This window comes from Chelonoidis abingdonii, chromosome 3 (genome assembly GCF_003597395.2).
Source record: "Chelonoidis abingdonii isolate Lonesome George chromosome 3, CheloAbing_2.0, whole genome shotgun sequence".
In the NCBI taxonomy this organism is placed as follows: domain Eukaryota; kingdom Metazoa; phylum Chordata; order Testudines; family Testudinidae; genus Chelonoidis; species Chelonoidis abingdonii.
In genome coordinates, this window is record NC_133771.1 from 44,952,488 (window position 1) to 44,966,305 (window position 13,818).

General features: G+C 37.8%; 1 protein-coding gene across 1 annotated transcript in view; it reads right to left on the minus strand.

Annotated features, from left to right (window-relative positions):
* CSMD1 (CUB and Sushi multiple domains 1) overlaps window positions 1–13,818 on the minus strand; it is a 2,093,217-nt gene that overhangs the window by 1,316,207 nt on the left and 763,192 nt on the right. The gene's annotated exons all lie outside the window — the stretch shown is intronic.

Here is a 13,818-nt window from a genome sequence, read left to right on the forward strand (position 1 = left end):
TGTGTCAATAACATAATAGTGCTAACAAAATATAACCTCTAGGGGGAACCCCTTTCTCACAGAATTCATTCTGGTAAGTTTTGCATGTCATCTAATACATTTTCAGTCATTTTCACAGATTGTGCTTATACAATATTTCTCTGTTTTTTTAAAAATAAAAGACTTACTTGAGAAGGAATACGAAATCTCTCTATCACTTGGAACACTGACCTCAGATTGTGTCACAGCTGAGAGTTTTTTCAGCTGAAAATTATAGATCGTATTTCCTTATGTTTGTTTCCTTCCTCACTAGAACTGAGAATTTTTTACTAAATGGCTTTCCATCAGAAAATTCCAGTTTGTGGAAACAAACTTTTTGTGCAAATGTATCAATTTTGATTAAACTTTAATAGAGGTTTTTGGGTCCAGGATGGAATTTCTGGTCAAAATCATAGATAGACCCACCCCAGAATCATGCAGAGCAGGGCCTTGAACCTGGGTTACTCACAAAGGAGCACAGGAAAAATTACTGAGATATAAAAACAACTTTTTTCTTGTGTTTAATAACATGTCTAGCATTTAAAATATTATCCTAAAATAGTCTATCTGGAAGCTTCAGAGGTAACAATTATTTTTAGTTGTTTTCTACTGAACTACAATACCCTCCCTCGCTGCAATATACTGAACACAATATACATAAACTGTTTTACAGAACTTGTAGTGGTGAATATTATAGTTTAGAGCACTTTCAGTACTCCATAACTCCTATTAACTAATTGACAAGCTGGAATATATACATTTTTTTTTTTGCACTGAACCGTTCCATGATTTGCCACAGTCCAGAGCTGAATGATTTAGAAAAATTGAGGAAAAGCCCTTACGCTTCAATAATTTTTGAAGTCTTGGAGAATGGAGAAAATCAAATAAAAAAAAGGAAGACATTTGTTCATGAATAACACAACCAGATGAACAAATAAAACTTCTCTGAATCCAGTTGTTGCATGTGGGTTGTCCTTGCTAAGGAACTGTCTATTTGCCAGTGCTCAATTCTGTGAGTGTCCTAAAATGTCTCAAATATCAGTAGAAGTTCAGGGCACTCAGCACTTCACAGCAAGTGCTCAGTATCAGAGGTCTGCTTGGGCCTAATTTTAAAGCCTGGCTTGGACCTGAACCCAACGCAAGCACTACCAAACCAAACCTGACCTGACAGTGTCTAGTTCTTTTCAGACCTGACCAAATCTGGACCTGACACTTCCCTCCACAAACCCTTGTCAGTGCTGCTGCCTCATCCTTGTAGCTCATGCTGGTGTGGACTTCCTGCTTCCTAAGCCCTGCGCCCGCAATCTGTCTCCAGCTACCTGCCCATGGAGTTGACAGAACAGCAGCTGCGTGCCCCACTCCTGCTGGCCCCACGACCTTGCTGAGCTCTCTGTGCTGCAGAGTGAGAGATTATGTACCTCACTGCAAGGTAGTGTGATTAATAGGAGTAGCTGCCACTGCACTGACCCCACAGGCAGGAGGAGGTGATCAGAGCCCACATGAAAGGATTGGGTTGCTTGGACCCAGACCTGACAGATCCCATCAGGTTCAGGACAGGTGGCATGTCTCTACTCTGTATCTTGCAGGACAGAGCCCTAAATCATGGAGTGGATAGGAGAAGGAGGTTGATAAATTGAAACCAGTGGGAGTTAGTGTCTAACCTGCTTAGATGTGTTTGAAAATCCCACTAGGAAACTGTCTGCACAGGCATCTAAATACCTTTGAAAATCTTGCTCTAAGTGTCTTAAGACCAGCAAGTAATAGTAACCATCATATCCATATGGTAAACTTATACAGCAGTGTGTCACACCTTCATTACACAAACGGTTCATGTATTCATTAATACTTAACACTCAGCTTGTATCTATATATCTGGATATAGATCTGTGTCTATATTTGTCTTTTAGATGGTAAGCTGTGTAGGCCAGGGACCAAGTTAACCGCTCTGGCCTTCATCCTGCAATGGACTTCACAGGCAGACTCCACACAGAGCTCATTGCATGATTGGGAACCAAATCTTTACAGCATCTAGCAGAACACAGCTGTGATCCTGATCAGGGCTTGGATGTGCTACTATAACTGCAATATTAAATGTTAAACAATACACATAATAGACGATATGGAAATACAGAATGAAGTATTTACATCTGCGTATGTAGACACCCATACATAAACATATATTTAGATAGAGACATATATATGTGTATAAAAATAAACAAACACACACAATTTAAAACCTGCCATTCATAATGATATGTAAATGAATTTTGAATTGGAGTACTTCATATTATTGACCTTAAAATTCACCCAAAACTAATTTTATTCATTAACATGAGGGAAATTATATTCCTGTGATTTATGAATGTATTTTAAATTCTCATAATTTTATATGAATTAGATAAGTGACACAAAAACTCCTAGGGAAAATCATAATTTCCTTTGAAATAAGAGTAACTAATTATTTAATTGTGTTTTAAGCATATCTGAGTCATCAACACTAAGACATTTAAAAATCACTCAAAAGCAAATAACTCAACATTATTACACCTTGTTACTAGAGAAATATGTCAGTCCTGTTTAAAAGTTCTTATCTGCATATTTATATAAATGAATATGCAATCTTATAGGAACATGTTTAGCTTCAGTGTTTTTAAGAAGCTGTTTTGTGCTTAATAGAAATGTTTGAATAGTATTCTAGCTAGAAACAAGCTTGCTTATAAGATATGTCACATATTTTCATTATTTCTCTTCCCTGTTAATACTAATGATATGAATGTTTGTTTCTGAACAGGAGATTATCTGCTTTTACTTCTTTCATGTTGCATATAAAGTTACAAGATTCTGTTTGTGATGTGACAGTTGGTTGCTGTGGAAACAGTTATGAAGTCACAGAAGATTATTGAGTGGGCCTGTGTATATTTCTAAATTGTCACGAGATGGCATTATTTCAGAAAATTATCTTCATTGTTAAAAAGTTATCTGTAGAATATACACTATTTTGGTTCACTGTACTGTGCTAAACAGCTCCCTGCTTGATGTTAGAAATGGATTTGTAAGACAGCAAAGAGTCCGTTTTCATGAATCAGGTTGTGGCCCCTTGAAAGCTTTTTTTCCTCTGGATGACTGATACAAATGAAGCAGGCTTGCATTGCGAAAAATCAACCACCTGAGTATGTCCAGTAGAAGCCACCTAGTGTCAAGTGTGAAAAACAGGCACCAACTGCTGCAGGGGCTCATTTGGACCAAATCAAACTCCAGTAAATATCCTTACTCACAGCCCTTCAAGGACATTTAGCCTAGGTTTTTGCAAGACCTTGTGTTTCACTAAAGTATGTCTTCCAGAAAGCTATCGAGTCTTCATTTGAAGATGTCAAGAGATGGAGAATCCAAAACTTCCCTCTGTTTTTTGGTTCAGTGGTTAATTCATATCCTTATTTAAAACTGTGTTTAATTTCTAATGTGAATTTGTCTGGCTTCAACTTCCACCCATTGGTTCTATTGGTTTTATTGAGATGCAGGCCATTATGCATTCTGTTCCCAAGCACATAGTCTGCCACAGACAACAGCGTAGATATATTACCCAATCATAGACTGTTATACTGGGAGCTGCAAAAAACAAAAATGAAAACAAACAACAACAAAAAACAAAGAATGTTTAAAAAGAAATAGCTGTGGAAGGAGATCAAAGTCTCCTTGAGGAGAAAGGAGAAAACAAGAGAAAAAAGATGGCAAGAAGTCCTTTATGTCTGTCAGCCACAAAATGTTCCAGGTACCCTCTCCCCCTCAGGAAAATGGTCTGTACCTAAGCACAGTAACAATTCTATGAGGATAATTTCAAAGAAGCTATTCTGGGATTATGGGAACAATATTGTTAAGACTATCATCATTCAGATCCCTCCTCACCTAAAACATACACACAATGTTAGTCTACTGGTGTCAACTACAATAGATAGGGAATGGAATTTTACTTTTGACTCAAAAAAGCAAAGAAATAAGGAAGTGATGCTTAAAGATGACTTGTTACAACATGACAAATCTGACAAATGTTGTAGAGGAGAAGGATGGTCAAGACGGATCTGGGAAACGCAGGTTCTCCTTCTTTCTTGCCACAGAGTCCCTGTGTGACCTTGAGCAAGTCATTAGACTCTCTGTGCCTCGGTTCCCCATCTGCAAAACGGGGTGTTGTTAGGATAAAAATAGTAAAGAATGTGAGGGGCTCAGATGCTAGAGAGATGAGGGCCACATCAATACTTAAGAGAGATACATACCTAGATCTATGCCAAAAAAAGGAGGAAGAACTATCAGCAACTATGTTGGTCTATTACTAGGAAGGAGGAGGAGTTGGAGAAATGACACCTTATAGTTAAATCTATATGAGCCAGAAGGTTATTAAATACCAATAAATAAACAGACATCCCACAACAGCTTCTGAGCTTTAGTGAACATTTTCAGATGCTGTCCAAATAGTGAGCCAGAATCATTAAAGCCAAGGACTTGTCAATACTGATAAATGACCCATGAGATGGACCCTAAACGAACAGCTTAGAATTCACATGTGATGGGGGAAAGGATAGTTAATTTGCTGGCAAGAAAAGGTTTAAAATGATAAAATTAGAACAAGATTTGTGTTTTGCTTATCTAAAGACAAGACTGATTGATAAATTGAACACGGGGCACAGATAGAATTGACAATTGTGGATGGAATAAAACTAATGCAATGTGAGCCAAAAGATCACAGATACTACAAAAAAGGCTAAAGATAAGGTACAGAACAATACTTGGGGGAAAACAAACAAAAACAAAAAACACTCCATCTCATTAATGGGAGAATAATTGCCACCAAGAAAACAATGGTTATGGACAGAGGACAGAGAGACAATGTAGAGGAGCCTTTTAGAATTATAAAATGTCAGTTTTAACTTCTGAACTGGGAGTCAGATTCTAATCTCTCTGAGTAGCATGAATAGCTATATACTGAGAGGAGAGGGGAAGTCACATACACTATTCTGCAGTACTACATGCAAGGCAAGCAAAGAAATGAGTGCTTTGAGATGCCCAATAGTGCATGTTACCCATCTGAAATTAGAATGTTACCCATTTACACCAGTCAGATAATCAACAAATCCATAACATACATAAATAAAACAATACATTCATTCAATAATCAAGGTCACAATAACCAGCTGTTTTACATGATATATATCCCACTATATTTATTTTTAGTGATTTTTTTTAAAAAGGGAAGAAGGGTACCCATTTACTACTCTGCACCCACCTCGTGTTATTTAAAGGAACATCACATAACAAAAACAAAGCCAGGAGCAATTCCCAGAAAAAAAAATCCACACTCAGCTCACTAGGCAGACCTTTCTTTCATCAAAATTCAACCCCACAGCCAGCAGAAAGAGGAGCCATTTACTGACTTAAGTGGGGCCAGGATTTCATCCTTTAAAGTCTAGTTGGAAAGTCACCCATAGAAGTGCCCATATGATAGCTATATCTTGTATTGTCTTATACGGCTTCTAGTCCTAATATTTATAAAAATCTTTATGCAAGAAAGGAAGAACTGTTGGAAAATATCTTAAAATTAATTCTATCAATTTGGCTTTAAAAATAATAATTTAAACAGGTAAATATAAGTCCTTAATGATTTGGACAACCTAATATGAGAATACACATAACTAAGACATACATTATAATGAGTAATGAGGAAGACCCACCAAAAATTGCAAGTTTCAGCAGAAAATTTAAAACTGTTAACTCCATACAGAACAGATCAAAAATTATGGTTAATGTTCAAAATAGAGCTGCTAACACCTGGCTCATCCAAGATACAGTAGCTACACTTTATAATATCAAGAATGGATTTTTGAAATGGGATCTAATGAGATTCCCCTTACCCCTCAGAGCACATGACACCCACCCCCCGCTTATGTCCAGTGTATATTAAGTTCAGCTGTGTTAAAATATTCTCTGTATTTGTCAAATAATGAAAAAAAATCTTTCATGGTTTCTCAAAAAAATGCAACATATCATGGTGTCATGGTATAAATCCCCACTCTGAACCTTAGCGTCCAAAAGATGGGGTACCAGCATGAATTCCTCTAAGCTTAATTACCAGCTTAGATCTGATAGGCTGCCACCAACCAGGACTTCCAGTGCCTGGTACACTCTGGTCCCCCCAAAACCTCCCCAGGGGACCCGCAAGACCCAGATCCCCTGGATCTTAACACAAGGAAAGTAAACCCTTTCCCCCACCATTGCCTCTCCCAGGCTTCCCCTCCCTGGGTTACCCTGGAAGATCACGGTGATTCAACTCCTTGAATCTTAAAACAGAGAGGAATTCCACCCTCTCCCTTCCCTTCTCTCTCTCTTCCTCCCACCAATTCCCTGGTGAGTACAGACTCAATTCTCTTGAGCCTTAACAAGGGGGAAAAAAACAATCGGGTCTTTTAAAAAGAAAAGCTTTTAATAAAAGAAAGAAAAAGTAAAAAATTGTCTCTGTAAAATCAAGTTGGAAATGTTACAGGGTCTTTCAGCTTATAGACACTAGGAACACCCTCCCAGCCTAAATATACAAGTACAAATTAAAATCCTTTCAGCAAAATACACATTAAAATCCTTCCAGTCAAAAACACATTTACAAATAAAGAAAACAATCAAAAGACTAAAACCACCTTTCTAATTTGTACTCACTAAAATTTGAACAGAAGATTAGAGAGCCTGTATGTACGTCTGGTCACTCTCAGAACTCAGAGAGAACAAAGCAAAACCCAAAAAACACAAACAAAGGCTTCCCTCCCCTGAGATTTGAAAGTATCTTGTCTCCTGATTGGTCCTCTGGTCAGGTGTTCCAGGTTCACTGTTTGTTAACCTCTTACAGGTAAAAGAGACATTAACCCTTAACTATCTGTTTATGATGTATGGCTTATATTTTTTGTGGTGGAAATAAACGGCAGTTTAAAAATAAAAAAATAATTCCAGTAACAGCAGCAAAGAGTCCTGTGGCACCTTATAGACTAACAGAAGTTTTGGACCATGAGCTTTCGTGGGTGAATACCCACTTCGTCAGATGCAGGTAGTGGAAATTTCTAGGGGCAGGTATATATATGCAAGCAAGAAGCAGGCTGGAGATAATGAGGTTAGTTCAATCAGGGAGGATGAGGCCCTCTTTTAGCAGTTGAGGTGTGAAAAAAAATTTGACACCATCAGTTCAGGATTAAACAAAGACTGTGAATGGCTTGCCAGCTACAAAACCAGTTTCTCCTCCCTTGGTTTTCACACCTCAACTGCTAGAAGAGGGCCTTATCCTCCCTGATTGAACTAACCTCGTTATCTCCAGCTTGCTTCTTGCTTGCATATATATACCTGCCCCTGGAAATTTCCACTACATGCATCCGACAAAGTGGGTATTCACCCACGAAAACTCATGCTCCAAAAACTACTGTTAGTCTATAAGGTGCCACAGGATTCTTTGCTGCTTTTACAGACCCAGACTAACACGGCTACCCCTCTGATACTTAATTGTAGTAATAGTTTGTCATCATTCTAAAGTAAATATTGAAAGTTTACACACTTGTAGGGCGTATTCATATGAACAAACTAAATGCCTCATTAGCTATATAGAACTTCTTTGTTGCTTACCACACAATATTGTTGGGTGCAAAACACCTTCCTTGTTCTGTATACTATTAATAGCACACCTGTTTGCACTTAAAAGAAAGTTGCAGTAAATATAGGTAAATGCAGTTAAAGGGTTAAAATGATAAAGTAAAAAGCAGTTGTTAGTTATGCCCACTGTAAAATGAGTGTTATAATATGCCCAAATTTTGAAACCCATTTTATATCCTTTCTTACAACATCCCATCTTATAATATTTAGCTGCCTAAACAATAGCACAGAAGACAAATATGTCAACGTAAAGTATGACTGCTCATGGTAGATTCTACACTTAAAACACAAGAATACAGAAAAAAAGAGTTTTGTACTTTGATTTGTGTTTTGTTTATAATAGTATTTCATGACTTAAAAAAAGATTTGCTTTTCAAAGGCAGTGAAAGGTCACAAAAACGGTTTGCCAATGCTTTTGCATTCTCTAAAGCACTTTGTAAGTAACGGTAAACTGGCTCCACCAAGATTCATTAAGACAAGATGTTACAGCATCTTAGTCTGAATTACTGCCTGCAAATTGCAAGCTGGAAAATGATTCTTAATTGAAACTAATAATGTTTTTTAATTAAAAATAACTGAGGAAAAACCCCATTACGTATTAGTACTTTTGGCCAGCATGATCTTGGACTGCATTAAAATAACATTTCTGAAGACTTGGTTTTACACAGTACACTACTGGCCAACATTACTGATCTGTACTTTGCTTTTAACAATCCTACATTATTGACTGTAGCTAATGAAATGTAATTTCTTGTAAAAATCTTTGAGAAACCCAAATTCCATTTTTACCAAACTGACCATGAAAATATCTGGCTTTCTTGACTCAGTTGACTCACAGCTTGTCTATACTTAAAATGTTCGAGGCTGCCACTGCGCCGTTGTGACATTTCGGTGTAGACACTACCTATGCCTATACGGTTCTCCCATTGGCACAGGTAATCTACCTCTCCAACAAGCAGTAGCAAGGTTGATGGAAGAATTCTTCCATCAATCTAGTGCTGTCTACCCGGGGACTTAGGTTAGCTTAATACCACCTCTCGGGGTGTGGATTTTTCACACACCTGACCAACATATTAGACTAACCTAATCTTCTAGAGTAGACCAGGCCTCAGATGCAGTTGAGAATTTCCTGTCTGAAAGGACATTCAATAAGAAATTACTGAGTGGGGGATTAAAAGAACAATGCTAAAGTGACAAATTGAAATTTTATCTTTGCTACCAACATAATGGAAAAGTTGTTTACTTCTGACTTGAAAACTCTGAGTTCCTCCAAATGAAAGGCTGCAATACCTCTCCAGTAGGTGAGTTATCAACAGTAAATCTACAGCTGTTTATTTGGGTTTATTTGTAATTGAGAATACACGTCCCATTCCACACACATCCCCCGCCCAACTCTTTGCCTACCACCTGTTCTGTCTGCTCCATTCTTTTTTCCATGCAAACTATTAAAATTGATCAGAGATTTACCATCTAAAACCCTCCCAATTTATTAAAAATAGGTTTTGATACTGTGTCTTCTCTAAGAATAAAGTAGGAAAAATAGTGGAGGAATGTTGTGGCATGCATCACACTTCCACCTATTAACAAAATACAAAGTGCAAAATCTAATTTTAGGCCACCCTTGTGTGCCTTTAAAGATCTGACTACATCACATTATCTGTGATATGTTTCTGTTCCAGGAAGTCAGCATTTGTATATGGAATAGTTGCTCTTAAGTGTTATTTACAACATTCAAATATAATCCCTGTAGGATTGGAAACGTAACAGGAGAATTATAAATAGGCATGTTAAATGTTAATACATGATCAGAGTTTGCTTTTTCAGTCTGGCAACTGCCATTGTGACATCTTAACTGTGCCAAAAAAGAATGGGCCAACAGCTCTTTTCAGAGCCAACAAGAATAGCGCCGAGTCAGCCAGTAGAAAAAGAGTTCTGTACGTGATATGTGATAGTGCCAACAGAAACGAACTACTTCACTTCTGCAATCTGTTCAGCAATCACCAGCTTGCTTAGGACCAAAATTTTGTCCCAGTTACAACATGCACATATCGCCCCCCCATACCAAAACGCCTTGTTTAAAAAGATTTTTTTTAAAAATATGCACAATTTATAGCTGAAAAAAGGATTGTGACCTAAACTTTAGTCAGCTGTGCGAAACATTGACATTCCTTGCAAGTTACTCCCTGCTTTATTGCATGCAATGAGATCAACTGTAAAGGACAGAATACAGTATTTAATTATCTGGACTGAATGCCCTTACTCACATAAAAGGCTTTCAGAATAGGCTTTCCTGTATCTGCAATCACACACAAACACAAGATGCAAAAACCAGTTGAAAAGCTCTGTAAGGACCTTAAAACTTGCAAGCATTAAACTCAGAAAAATATAGTGGCATATTTAAAACTCTGGTGGCAATCAGATAGAAAAAAAATCCTTCTACAGCACTTGCTTTTTATAACTAGGAAATCTCTCAAGGGAATGGGCAGGAAACAAATTCTGTCACTCTGTCTAATAGACAACCAGCAGAACAATGTGACAGACAGTAATGCTCAGCAGTCTCCCTGATTCAACCAGCTGCAGCCATTGGTATTATCAGTAGTATCACACTGTGTGCCAAAACACAAGGCAATGGTAAAAGCAACATAGCATCTGATTAGTGATAATGGCTCGGAGCAAAAAGGTTAATGGATATTTTTTCTTTTTGGAATTTTGATTAAAAACTACCACATACTTTGATATTGCCAAGAGTTTTTAACCTTAAAACTAGGCAATATATATTATTAAGAAGATTCACTACCTGTTATTATAACAAATGTATTTCACATTTAAAAATGCCTTTTTCTTTTCTTTTAATTTTGCAATTATGCAGCTTAAGAGAAGGTTCTACATAGTGCCCTCAAACAAAGTGCACTACTGTTTTTTCTCTTTGGGAAGTTGTGTATAAAAAGGTAACATATGGCACTTACAAACTGTAATAATATTAGTATATTGAGTGCTTAGTAATGACATTGGGTAGATCTCCCTTGCCGTCGGTGTGAGTGCACTATGTGTGGACATATCCAAGCTACCTTGAATATAGCTAGCATGAGTATGGTGAATCTGTGGCAGCACAGACTTCAGCACAAACTGGCCACCTACATAAGTGCCCAGGGTCCCAGGTGGCCTTGTACAGCCTGCACTCAAACCTGGTCTGCCATGGCTTCGCTGATCTTGGTACTCACACTAGCTGGATTAAAGCTAACTTGGGTATGTCTAAATGTACTGCAATCAGACATCCAATTGCAATATAGACACACCCAGCAAGAGGCATACTGTGTAGGAAATCAGATTAATAATTTTATAAGCAAAATACTTTTCTGACCTACCCATTGTCGTTAGTTTTCTGAATTGTAAAGAACTTTTGTTATGTTTGTCTGTTGCAATATTGCATTTCTATGTCATCACAAAGCAGATATCTTCCAGTGTTGTTTGTGGTATTTTTTTAGCCAAAGTTGGATATGAGAGACAAAGTAGGTGCAGTAATATCTTTTATTGGACCAAGTTCTCCAATAATAAGACACAAGCTGACTCTTTCACCAACAGAAGTTGGTCCAATAAAACACATTACCACACTCACTTTGTCTCTATCACAAAATAGTGGTAGGTATCATATAGCAGATTCAATTTTGCCAGTCCAGGTTCCTGATGGATAGCAGAATTATTTCACAGGGGACTGACACTCACTCAAGTTGCTAATGGAAGGTTTCTGTGCATGAAGTTTTATGCCAGATATTAGATATCTGGGGAAGAATCCTTGTCAAATTGGCAGTCTAAAGACCATTTGACTCTTGATGTATGAGGCAAAAACCAAACCAGTGACCCAGTGAGCAAACAGAAGATTTTAAACTGCTTCAAATTGTATCAGATAACAGAACTGCAGAAGCCAAGGATTGAGATCACTGAGTCTTATTATTAGAGGGGTAGCCGTGTTAGTCTGGATCTGTAAAAGCAGCAGAGAATCCTGTGGCACCTTATAGACTAACAGACGTTTTGGAGCGTGAGCTTTCGTGGGTGAATGTATTTCTTCTGGGTATGTATATGTGACAGCATCCTTGGCATCAGAAACCTGGAGAAGAAAGAGAAGGCAGCTGTGACTAAGCCCTAAAAGGGCAAACTTAAGTGTTTGTTTTCCTTTGAGCTTAGGAGAGGTGCAAAAGGAAAGGAGAAGCAGAAAAGATTGTCCCTCCAAAGAACACCATTGTGTGCTTTCCTTTTTTAAAGCATTAAATAAAACTGAGAAAGACATTATAATTTGGTTCTCTTTAGGTTTAGGAACTGAGTGAATTAATTTCTTGTTTATTTTAAAGGCAGTTAGCCCTCCAGATTAGTTTTCTCATCAGTCTCTTCAGCTCTGTCTTAGACTGATTTTTTGTTTGGTCAATAGTGCTGAGTTAAGAAAAAAGGAAGAAAATTAAAGAATTCTTCAGAAAGCAACTACTGCTACTACTACTAAGAAATCCACATCCCTTTACTTCTTAAAATAGAATACACACGAAAAAGTCTGGTTTCCATATCGACATTGACACACATCTGGATGTCAGCTTATTCCTCCATTCTGAAGCTCTCTGGGTAATGGATTTAAAAGTAATTGCTTCTATTTACACATGGCACTTTTCTACATGTCAAGTAGTTGACACAGTTCTCGAATTGTGACTGACACTTTTAACGAGAAGAAATGCTACACGAGGACTCTTCCCTAGAATTGCCAAAAAGCATCCTATAGATAAATTAAACCACTGACTGGAGTTCACTATTACTACTACACATAAATGAATCTGAGAGGCTACTTCTATACCACACACCAGTGTCAGCAGCGAGTAACACATGCATAGCTACATGCTGTGGTGAAAAACAAGCTCTGGTGTGAAGCTACACATCATGTTCTGGCAGGGGGAGAGGCAGTGGAGAAACACCCCTGCCAGATTCTTTCTCCACTACCACAGTCTTTCCCTGCTCCACTGTCCCGCCAGTGCCGGAAGTCTTTTCCTGCAGCGGGGTCAGCGAGATGCTATACTGCTAAAATTAGCAGTGTAAATGAGGAGGCACTGCTTGGGTGAGCATGTACCCATGCCCTTCAGGCACTCTACTCACTTTTGCCATGCCTTGCCAGCTACACTGTTATTTAAATCTGTGCTGGGAGGATACATGGATATGTCCTCTAGACAACGCTGAAAGAAGCGTGCAGTGTGAACGTACACCAAGCGCTTTCATCATGCCATAAACACAATAGTTCAAGACGTTCAAAAGATATACAATTTTAAGCAACTGACATCTCCACAATTTATTCTTTTGCTCAGTGTTTGAAAGATTTCACTGTGAAACCCAGAGGGAAAAAAACAAAGCAAAGGGAAGTTTTAATATGTAGACGTTATTAGGCTGCTCTTTGAATACAGGTGTGAAAAAAGAACCTATGTACACAAGAACATTTATTTCAAATACAAAACTTACTAAATTAACAGGGGTGTAAATGGATTACAGCGTTAATGACAATGCATGGTGAACTAATTGGTTTCCATTTTAATAGTGGTTCACTTATCACTTTCAAAGTAAAACAAATTAAACTCCCCTCTTCCTTCCTGAACATTTAGTTCTGTAACTAAGTTTGCTGAAGAGCCAGACAGTAATTTGTAAATACTAACTAGCTGTATATTTACCATTTTCCAGGCAACTTGGTCAACAATGACATCACTGATGTTATTTTCCAGAAAATCAAGGCTTACTCAGAACATAAGACAATTTCACTTTATATAAACACACTATTTGTGGAAATATAACACACTTTTTACTTGTATCACAGCGCTATACCATTACATGCAAACAAATTCAGTTACATCAGTATTAGAATTAAGTGAGGTATAAAACACTATTTCAGATTAACTTTAAGGACTTGATATCCCCTTTCTTTGGCTTTGTCAAGGTTCCTTCCCCACTCTGAACTTTAGGGTATAGATGTGGGGACCTGCATGGACACTTCTAAGCTTAATTACTAGCTTAGATCTGATATCACTGCCACCATCCAGAATTTTCAGTGTCTGGATCACTCCCTGTCCCCGCAAACTTTCCCTCCCTGGGTACGGCTTGAGGGACTTC